This window comes from Eutrema salsugineum, unplaced genomic scaffold, assembly GCF_000478725.1.
Source record: "Eutrema salsugineum unplaced genomic scaffold, Eutsalg1_0 scaffold_6, whole genome shotgun sequence".
NCBI classification, from domain to species: domain Eukaryota; kingdom Viridiplantae; phylum Streptophyta; class Magnoliopsida; order Brassicales; family Brassicaceae; genus Eutrema; species Eutrema salsugineum.
In genome coordinates, this window is record NW_006256547.1 from 13,375,724 (window position 1) to 13,385,259 (window position 9,536).

At 42.0% G+C, this 9,536-nt stretch overlaps 1 non-coding gene across 1 annotated transcript; it reads right to left on the bottom strand.

Moving 5' to 3' along the window:
- Positions 1-985: 985 nt before the first annotated feature.
- LOC112083698 lies at positions 986-1,092 on the bottom strand. The gene has a single exon (XR_002897834.1). It is a non-coding gene; the product is annotated as a small nucleolar RNA R71 (small nucleolar RNA).
- Positions 1,093-9,536: the final 8,444 nt, after the last annotated feature.

The window sequence follows — 9,536 nt, forward strand, 5'->3', positions numbered from 1 at the left end:
AATCATCATCACTTTGTTTTGTTTGCTTGCTTTGTTTAGTTCATACAATAGCTTGCTTGTTTCTTGTTTTATGTTTTCTTGTTGCCGGTTTCACCAAACTCAACTTTTATTCAGCTTGACTTAAGAACTTGTCACCTAAACTAGTGCCTAGCAAACACACATTTGGATTGATACCCTTTGTACTACAAGTGACATAAAGGATTGATAACTCTTATTAAGGCCTTAAAAACCTTAGTTATCAATTGGCGCCGTTGCCATATTTTGTGGGGATTGTTAGCATTAGTTTCTGATATAGTTTTTGAGATCAAGTTTCTTTTGTTTTACTGATCACCTTTCAAGCTCTGTCTTTGTTTTCAGGTTTATGATCACAAGAAGCCAAGCAAGAAGACAAAGAGAAAGAGCTGTTCACTTGGAGAGGTTAGGAATGAATCAGCAAGTTGGGAATGAGCATCAGGCTCAAGAAGCTGATCAAGGTCAAAGAGCTGGTAATGGGATTGGAATTCAGGCTCAACAGGCTCAGGTCCATCAGGGACACGCTCATGGTAACCAGAACCAAGACCTACCTCATGTTAACCAGCCACAGCCCCACCCAAACCCACCCATACGTCATCAGCCTCCACCAGTCTTTGTTGGTGAGAATGACCGAGTTTATGCACACCAGTATGGAGCAGGAATCAGGCCACCTCCTGTCCAAAACAACAACTTTGAGGTGAAGGCCTCTTTAATCAATATGGTTCAGAATCTGAAGTTCCATGGCTTACCTATGGAGGATCCCTTGGAGCATCTGGATCAGTTTGACAGAGTTTGTGATCTCACTAAGATCAATGGGGTATCTGAAGACGGCTTCAAACTGAGATTGTTCCCATTCAGCCTTGGAGATAAGGCACATCAGTGGGAAAAGAACCTCCCAAGAGGATCCATCCACACATGGGAGCAATGCAAGATTGCCTTTCTATCCAAGCTCTTCTCAAGCTCAAGGACTGCAAAGCTAAGGAACCAGATTTCCAGCTTCACTCAACATTCTAATGAGACCTTTGGAGAAGCTTTGGACAGGTTTAGAAGCTACACAAATAAGTGTCCACATCATGGCTTTTCAGAAGCCTCTCTCCTTAGCACTTTGTATAGAGGAGCTGTTCCTAAGATCAGGATTCAGTTGGACACAGCATCAAATGGAAATTTCTTGGCAAAAGAAATCAATGCAGCTATGGAACTTGTTGAGAACTTAGCCATGAGCCAAGACACTTATGGGGAAGATTATGATAGAAGCTATAGAGGAGAAGATTCTGGTAGACACTAAGGGCTGGAAGAGAAGTTTAAAGTGTTGAATATAAAGCTTGACAAAGCCCTAGCTGCCACTCAAAAGCCTATACACTATGTGAGTGAGGAGAAGAGATGCTTCACAAATATCAATGAAGAGGGTCTCACTCAAGAGGAGTTGCACTTCATTGGGAATCAAAACAAGTTCAATGGTTACAACAACTTCAACAACCACCAGCACTTGTCCTATAGGAGCAACAAAGTGGCCAACCCCCAAGACCAAATATACCCTCCTCAAAGCTTTGTTCAACAGAATCAGTACCAAGGTAACTCCCAAGGTCAACAGGGTTTTCAGCAACCAGCGGTTCAGAATCAAGGGAATAGCTTCACAAATCAAGTCAGCCTACAGCCAAAGGCTCCACCTCCTGGTTTTGGCCCACCAACTGTTCAACAAAGTCCTGATTTCAATGTTCTTCTCCAACAGCTCTTACTAGGACAACAAAAGATGGTATCTGACCAGGAGACACTGAGCAGTGAACTAAAGTCTAATAAAAAGAACAAGGGCATCTGCACTTCTGAACCACAAGTCTCTCTTCCTGGTAAAGCTCTTCAAAACTCAAAAGATTATTGCAATGCCATCTACTCCAATGATGACCATTCAGCTGCTGTGCAAGAGATTGAAGACCTCCTTTATGGTCAAGTTTGTACTGAGAATGCACACACTCAAGTGGATGAGGACACCATTATAGATGATTTCATGGGCTTCTTACATGAACTCAATGAGGACATTGAGAGCAAAAGTGAGGGGGCAGCCGGTTCAGTTCTTTCTGTTCAGCAAGGGAATGATTCAGTGTCTATTGAAACAAAGGAGCTGCCAACTGGTCAAGAAAAGCTAACAGATTGTGCCTCCACCTCTGAATCAACTCAGATGAAGCCCACCTCCCTCCCAAAGCTAGGCAACCCATGGAAGTTCACCATCTCTTGCACTCTTGGAAACTTTAGAGTTGAGAATGCTTTGTGTGATTCAGGCTCAAGTGTGAGTATAATGTCTAAAGATATGATGGAGAAGCTAAAGGTCAAGTCTATAACGTCCTACCCCTCTTCTATCACCTTTGGTGATTCCTACTCCAAGAAACCATATGGATTTTTAGAAGACTATCCACTTCAAGTTGGTGAATGCATAATTCCCACTGATTTTGTGATCATGAAGATGAAGAAGACCAAAGAGCTCCCCCTATTGCTTGGAACTGCATTTCTCAACACCACTGGTGCAATGATTGACTTTGATATTCAAAGAGTGGTGCTTACAAAGGTGGATAAGGATGCCTTTTACCCTGTTCAACCACCTTTAGCTGAATTTTGTGGATCAGTTGTTCAAGAGATAGAACCCCCTAAGGTACTTGAGATGAAGTATGTAGGAAGTGCTGGGATTTTAGGTGGATCCCAATCTCTCTCAGCTGTGGAAATGGAAAAAGAACCTCACACCAACCCTGTTTACAAGGATGGGACTGAACAGCCATTGATCAGAGAAGAAGACATCTTGCTCTCATGGTCTCCTACACTTAGTGATCTAAGGATGATTAACACCAAAAGTGATGGCTCAGCATCAGAAGACAAGAGTATTAAACCTGATCTTTCTTCACAAGACTTTGATCTCACTCCTTTGGTTGATGATGATGGTTTTCTGAAGTATAAGCTGGATTGCAATGGGAAGCCAGGTCTGTTTGCTGAAGTGAGGGCATGTCTCACAAGGGCCATCTTTGATAAAGACCCAGATGGTATTCAAGAGCTGGTGGACAAAGGTCACAAGGTGGGATCTCAAGGACAAGGGTCTAATGGTTCCCAAAGGCAGCAAACCAACTCAGCTTTCTTGCTCATGACCATTGAAGTGCTGAAGAGCATCAGTGCTCAACCTCACCCCAGCTGAAAACAGGTTTTTCAAAGTCAAACTTAGTGACTTTAAACAAAGTGCTCTTGGGAGACACCCCCAAGCTTATCCTTGTATATAATCTTTTTAATCTTTTCTCTCATTTCTTTTTGTGTTTTAGGAACTTTTGATGGGTTTTGTGAGTTGGTCTCAGGTTCTAGGTGATATTTGGAGGACATAGCCCAGTGATAAATGAAATGGAGCATGTGAGAGGGCTGAGAGAAGTGTTTAAGGTCTGGAAAACTTGGAGGACGCCTGACTGCTACCTAGATGTGCGGCTTGGTGCAAGAAGAGCCCAGGTCGCAGCCCAACTCGCAATTTACTCTAGCCTGGGCGTGCTACCTGGTGTAAGAAGACCAAGCCGCACAAAACCATGAAGAGGCCCGAAGTGTTTAAGTCCCAAATACTGCGGCTTGAGAGTGCTGGTCAGAAGAGAGGAAGCTAGGCCGCATGTCCATTCGCAAATTACTCCGGGTTAGGCGTGCTGGCTGGAAGCATGGAGGCTAGGCAGCAGCATGGGAAGTATGGCCGAGGTGTTTAAGTGACAAATCCTGCGAGATGGTCGTGCTACCTAGGAAAAAAGAGAGCTAAGTCGCAGCCCAACTCGCAATACACTCCGAGTTAGGCGTGCTGGCTGGGATCAAGGAGACCAGGCCGCAGCAAGGCAGTTCAGGCCAAATCCATCTCCAGTGGTGTCTGGCCTTATCTGGTGCAGATACTCACTCCCTTTTTGCACAAGAACCACACCAGGTATCACTCCAAACACTTGTAAATGAGCATTTAGCATTTTTCTTTATCTTTTGCATTTCATGTTTGATTTTTTCTCTTTCTCATGCTTTTATAACACAAGGGACTGTGTTATCTAAGTGTGGGGGAGGGGTTTTGTGTTTACTAACCATGTTTATTCTGCTCTTAATTTTCTTTTCACTTTGAGTCTCATTTTGCATTCATCTAAGTGCATATAAAAACCAAAAAAATGAAAAAATCTGAAAAAAATTTCACAAAAAAATGCTCATGTACATTTTAGGATTGAGTCTAGTTTGCATTTTCATATAGGTTGCATCATATGCAAATGGGAGTAATGATAGGTTCTTTCCTTGAGAGTACATCACTTTGAGAATTTGGATTAAATATGCTTGTGAAATGACTTCTGTGCTTGCAAGGCTTGAAATGGTTTGAATCTGAGAAGCAAGTTTGAATTGAACTCAACTCTAATAAGTGAAAACCTTGAACTTGACTTGAAATTATCCTGTGATGCATTGTTTGAATAAGCTTGTGGATACCTATATACATATTTGAGCTAGAATCCTGTTTTTACCACCCTCTTCCTTAGCTCAAATAGCTGAGTCCACATCTGGATCAGTTTTCCTCACCCTGAACCCATCCTTCTTTCGAGCCAAATGTTTGTGGGTGATTGAAAGGCCACCTTGGATCAAACTTAGCAGAAAGTGTTAGGTTTAGAGCGACAAGGGCAAGTCTCATTGAGTGTTAAGTTCCATCATCAAGGAGCTGAGAGATTTGGTGAGAACTAAGTGTGGGGGAATACTTGTTGGTGAGTGGAAAGGAGAGATGAGTGGAAATAAAAGGAGAATGGTGAGAACTAGGGGATAGAAAAAGAAAAGAAATCAGTCTTGGAGTTTTGAGTCAAAGAAAGTGAGCTCTAGTGTTTTGAAAAGAAAAAGTCTAGCCTCTAAGTGAAAAGAAAAGAAAAGAATCCCAAGAGCTCAAACGTTTTAAAAAGAAAGAAAAAAGAGGCTAGAAGTTACAAAAGAAAGTGAAAAAGAGCTATGTAAAGTTTGAACTCCAAGACTTGAGTGTGAAAATGAAAAGTGAATCCCCTAGTGAGAGGAAAATGAGTGTGGAAAGTGAGGTTCTTGAGAGGTTGAGCAAGTGAGAAAGCTTTGAGTAGAGTGTGGGGTGGGATGAGTCCTTGCCCTTGTATGCATAGGTTGCTTTTTACTTTTAGCATTCTGCCAAAGTTTGATCATTCATAGAGAGATCCCCTTGCTGCATTGAACCCACTCAGGCGCTGATGAGACCATTTTAGTCTCATTACCTCACCCTAGCCCAACTTTGCTTGTTTGAAGATTGCATCATTTGATCCACTTGGTAAAGGGCTTAATGAATGTCAAAGAGTTGAGGAATAAGAGAACTTGTGGAGATTACTGTTGAATTGATACATCAGAGTATGGTCTTGCATTGCATATTGAGCATGAACTTGAATTCTCTTAGTGGTCACTTTTCTCTTTCAAAGGAAAAGATGAGATCCCAATGCATTCAACCTCTCTCTCTCATTTGTTCTTTTTGCTTGAGGACAAGCAAAGGATAAGTGTGGGGGAGTTGATAAATTCATAAATTGCATCATTTAATGTACATATTCTAGTCCAAATCATGTCTCATTTGCATGCATTTTAGGTCTTTAAGCATTTTTTTAGGACTTAGGAGATTGCATTAGGTCCAAGAGAGTTTTGCATGGCTTGGAGGGCTAAACAGGTGCTTTTGGAGCCTATTTGGAGTAGAGGATGTGATTCAGATGAAGAAATGGAGTTGAAATGATCAAAAATGGTGAAAATGAGCAATTTTGGGTTTCTCGGCAAAATGATGTGATGGCCGAAGATTCTAGGCCAAAATCCTTCCCGCGGGTAACTTTCTCGGCCAAAAACACGTACCGCGGTCAAGTCTCTCGGCCAAAATTCCCGGGTGCAGCTACATTTCGGAAATCGCGTCACCGGAAGATCTTGCCGGCCAATTCATCTTATAGAGTATTCAGCAAAGTTGGAGATACTTGAGTCACGAACCCAGGAGAGGTTGAGTCATGGCTTTTGGAGCACTGAGCTGAAAGATACGGTCACCGGAAGACAGGCCTCTCTCGCATCCATTCCGGAGCAATCCCATACTCTTGAATGATGGCCTGTTCGGGGAATCTTCCGGTCCGATTCAGTTGTCAGGTGCTTCATCAAAGTTGGAGAGGTTTGGATCACGGTTCTAGAGCAAGTAAAATCATGGAATTATGACACGTGAGCAGAGAGTTAAGCTTGTCGGAAGGTACGCCTGTCTCGCTCCCGTTTTGGACCGACCCGATGAGCTCCGAGTAATGGGAAGGACGGTGCACTTCCAAACCGAATCAGTTTACAGGACCTTCATGAGAATCAGAGATATTTGAGTCCTATTTCCAGAACGTCATAGAACATTCAATTCGGAGCTATGAGCAGGAAGATACGGTCTCCGGAATGGACACATGTCTAGACGCCTCTCTCTGATCGTGTAACTTCACTGCAAAGATGAGCCCTCCAGGAAGCCTTCCACTTCCCAAGCACCAAAGCTTCCTTCACCAAAGTTTGAGATATATGAGTCCTCTGTCCTCTGAAACTAGAATCACTCAATTCGGACAAGTATCGTAGACGTTACACTTTCCGGAATGCGAAGTGGTCCAAGCTGCTCTGAATGCTGCGAGAAAGCCTTGCGACTTGGTTAACTCGCAGGCCTGAAGACGAATGCCTGGAAATTGATGCTGCGAGTTGAGAAGTGCGGGTAAGCTATCAATGGATGAGGTCTGAAGCTCCCGAGCAATAAAATTGTTAAGTCCACAATACTGCGACTTGGGCGTGCTACCTGGGAAGCATGAAGATCAAGTCGCACATACACTCTCAATTTACTCCTAGTTAGGCGTTCTACCTGGTGAAAGAGGTCCAAGCCGCAGTAAAAAGAGGAATGGCCGAGTTGTCTAAGTCATAAAAGCTGCGGCTTAGTCGTGCTACCTGGGAACAAAGAAGACCAAGCCGCACAAATGTTCGCAATTTACTCCAAGTTGGGCGTGCTACCTGGTGAAAGAGGTCCAAGCCGCAGCAAAAAGAAGAACGGCCAAGATGTCTAAGTAACAAACCCTGCGGCTTAGGTATGCTACCTGGGAGACACTGGACCAACCCGCAGTAATTCCACTTTACCCACTAAAGCCGGGTCAGGACCCGGTTTGTTCCGGGCTGACCCGGTTCATTAACACTTAGTATATATAGCTTTTTGGAGAAAAACCCTAGACATGTTATCTTCTCTCTTAGTTTCTCTCTAGTTTTCTTTCCTTTTTAGTGTAAAAACGTTTTTGATTAAGAGATATCTCAAGGATTTAATCAATCTAAGTCTGTTTCTTATCATCTCATCATCTCATTTCTACTTCTAATCATGATTAACATCATCTCTTGCAAAAGATTAGATGTGTTCTTCATGATTAGTGAGTAGTCATCTTTTAAACTTCTAGGTGTGTAGATTAGGGTGCTTAGATGTTTGATTGGTGATGTTTAGGGTTTATATTCTCATTTCATATCCTTAGTTAACAGCTTCTAATGCCAGATTTCCTTGGGAAAGTGAAATCTGGGTTCATAGGCATTTCATGCACCAAAAGTGTTTGATGAAATGCCTGAAAGAGCTAACTTAAGGGTTTATGTTTTAAATGCCATGGGAATGTTTGTTTGAAGCATAAATGACATATTAGAGCTGTTTCTTAATGCTCATTGATTCATATTTCACAAATGATGATTTGGTTTGAAAGGGGATTAGTGTAGAAATTAATGCCTTCATGAGAGGATTAGTCTAGATTAGAGTTCTAAGTTGAAATGTTTGAGATCATGTGATTGCTTGTTATGTCTTTCTGTATAAGATTCAGTCTTCTTGGTTGAGAGATTGTTTGGTCACTTATTAGGCTTGATGCATTATGCTTGTTGATTGCTTGATTATATCTAATGGTTGTTAGACTTGATTAAGTGATTAGCAAAGAGATTATTGTCATGGGAATGAATTAATCTGATTAAGAAGCCTAGACTAAAGAGTAGCAAGTGTTGCATTATGTTCTTAGCATCATGATTCAATATCTAAAGCACCCTAATCAATGATCACATCTAGAGGTTTAGCTTTGATCATTTGCTTAATCATCATCACTTTGTTTTGTTTGCTTGCTTTGTTTAGTTAATTCATAATAGCTTGCTTGTTTCTTGTTTTATGTTATCTTGTTGCCGGTTTCACCAAACTCAACTTTTATTCAGCTTGACTTAAGAACTTGTCACCTAAACTAGTGCCTAACAAACACACATTTGGATTGATACCCTTTGTACTACAATTGACATAAGGGATTGATAACCCTTATTAAGGCCTTAAAAACCTTAGTTATCACATTATACTCACACTTGAGCCTGAATCACACAAAGCATTCTCAACTCTAAAGTTGCCAAGAGTGCAAGAGATGGTGAACTTCCCTGGGTTGCCTAGCTTTGGGAGGGAGGTGAGCTTCATCTGAGTTGATTCAGAGGTGGAGGCACTATCTGTTGGCATTGCTTGATCAGTTGGCAGCTCCTTTGTTTCAAGAGACTCTGGATCATTCCCTTTCTGAACAGAAAAAACTGAACCGGCTGCCCCCACACTTTTGCTCTCAATGTCCTCATTGAGTTCATGTAAGAAGCCCATGAAATCATCTATAATGGTGTCCTCATTCACTTGAGTGTGTGCATTCTCATTACAAACTTGACCATAAAGGAGGTCTTCAATCTCTTGCACAGCAGCTGAATGGTCATCATTGGAGTAGATGGCATTGCAATAATCTTTTGAGTTTTGAAGAGCTTTACCAGGAAGAGAGACTTGTGGTTCAGAAGTGCAGATGCCCTTGTTCTTTTTAATAGACTTTAGTTCAGCGCCCAGTGTCTCAAGGTCAGATACCATCTTTTGTTGTCCTAGTAAGAGCTGTTGGAGAACAACATTGAAATCAGGACTTTGTTGAACAGGTGGTGGGCCAAAAACAGGAGGTGGAGCCTTTGGCTGTAGGCTGACTTGATTTGTGAAGCTATTCCTTTGATTCTGAATCGCTGGTTGCTGAAAACCCTGTTGACCTTGGGAGTTACCTTGGTACAGATTCTGTTGAACAAAGCTTTGAGGAGGGTATATTTGGTCTTGGGGGTTGGCCACATTGTTGCTCCTATAGGACAAGTTCTGGTGGTTATTGAAGTTGTTGTAACCATTGAAGTGCAACTCCTCTTGAGTGAGACCCTCTTCATTTGTATTTGTGAAGCATCTCTTTTCCTCACTCACATAGTTTATAGGCTTTTGAGTGGCAGCTAGGGCTTTGTCAAGCTTGATATTCAGCACTTTGATCTTTTCTTCCAGCTCTTGGTGTCTACCAGAATCTTCTCCTCTATAGCTTCTATCATAATCTTCCCCATAAGTGTCTTGGCTCATGGCTAAGTTCTCAACAAGTTCCATAGCTGCATTGATTTCTTTTGCCAAGAAATTTCCATTTGATGTTGTGTCCAACTGAATCCTGATATTAGGAACAGCTCCTCTATACAAAGTGCTAAGGAGAGAGGCTTCTGAA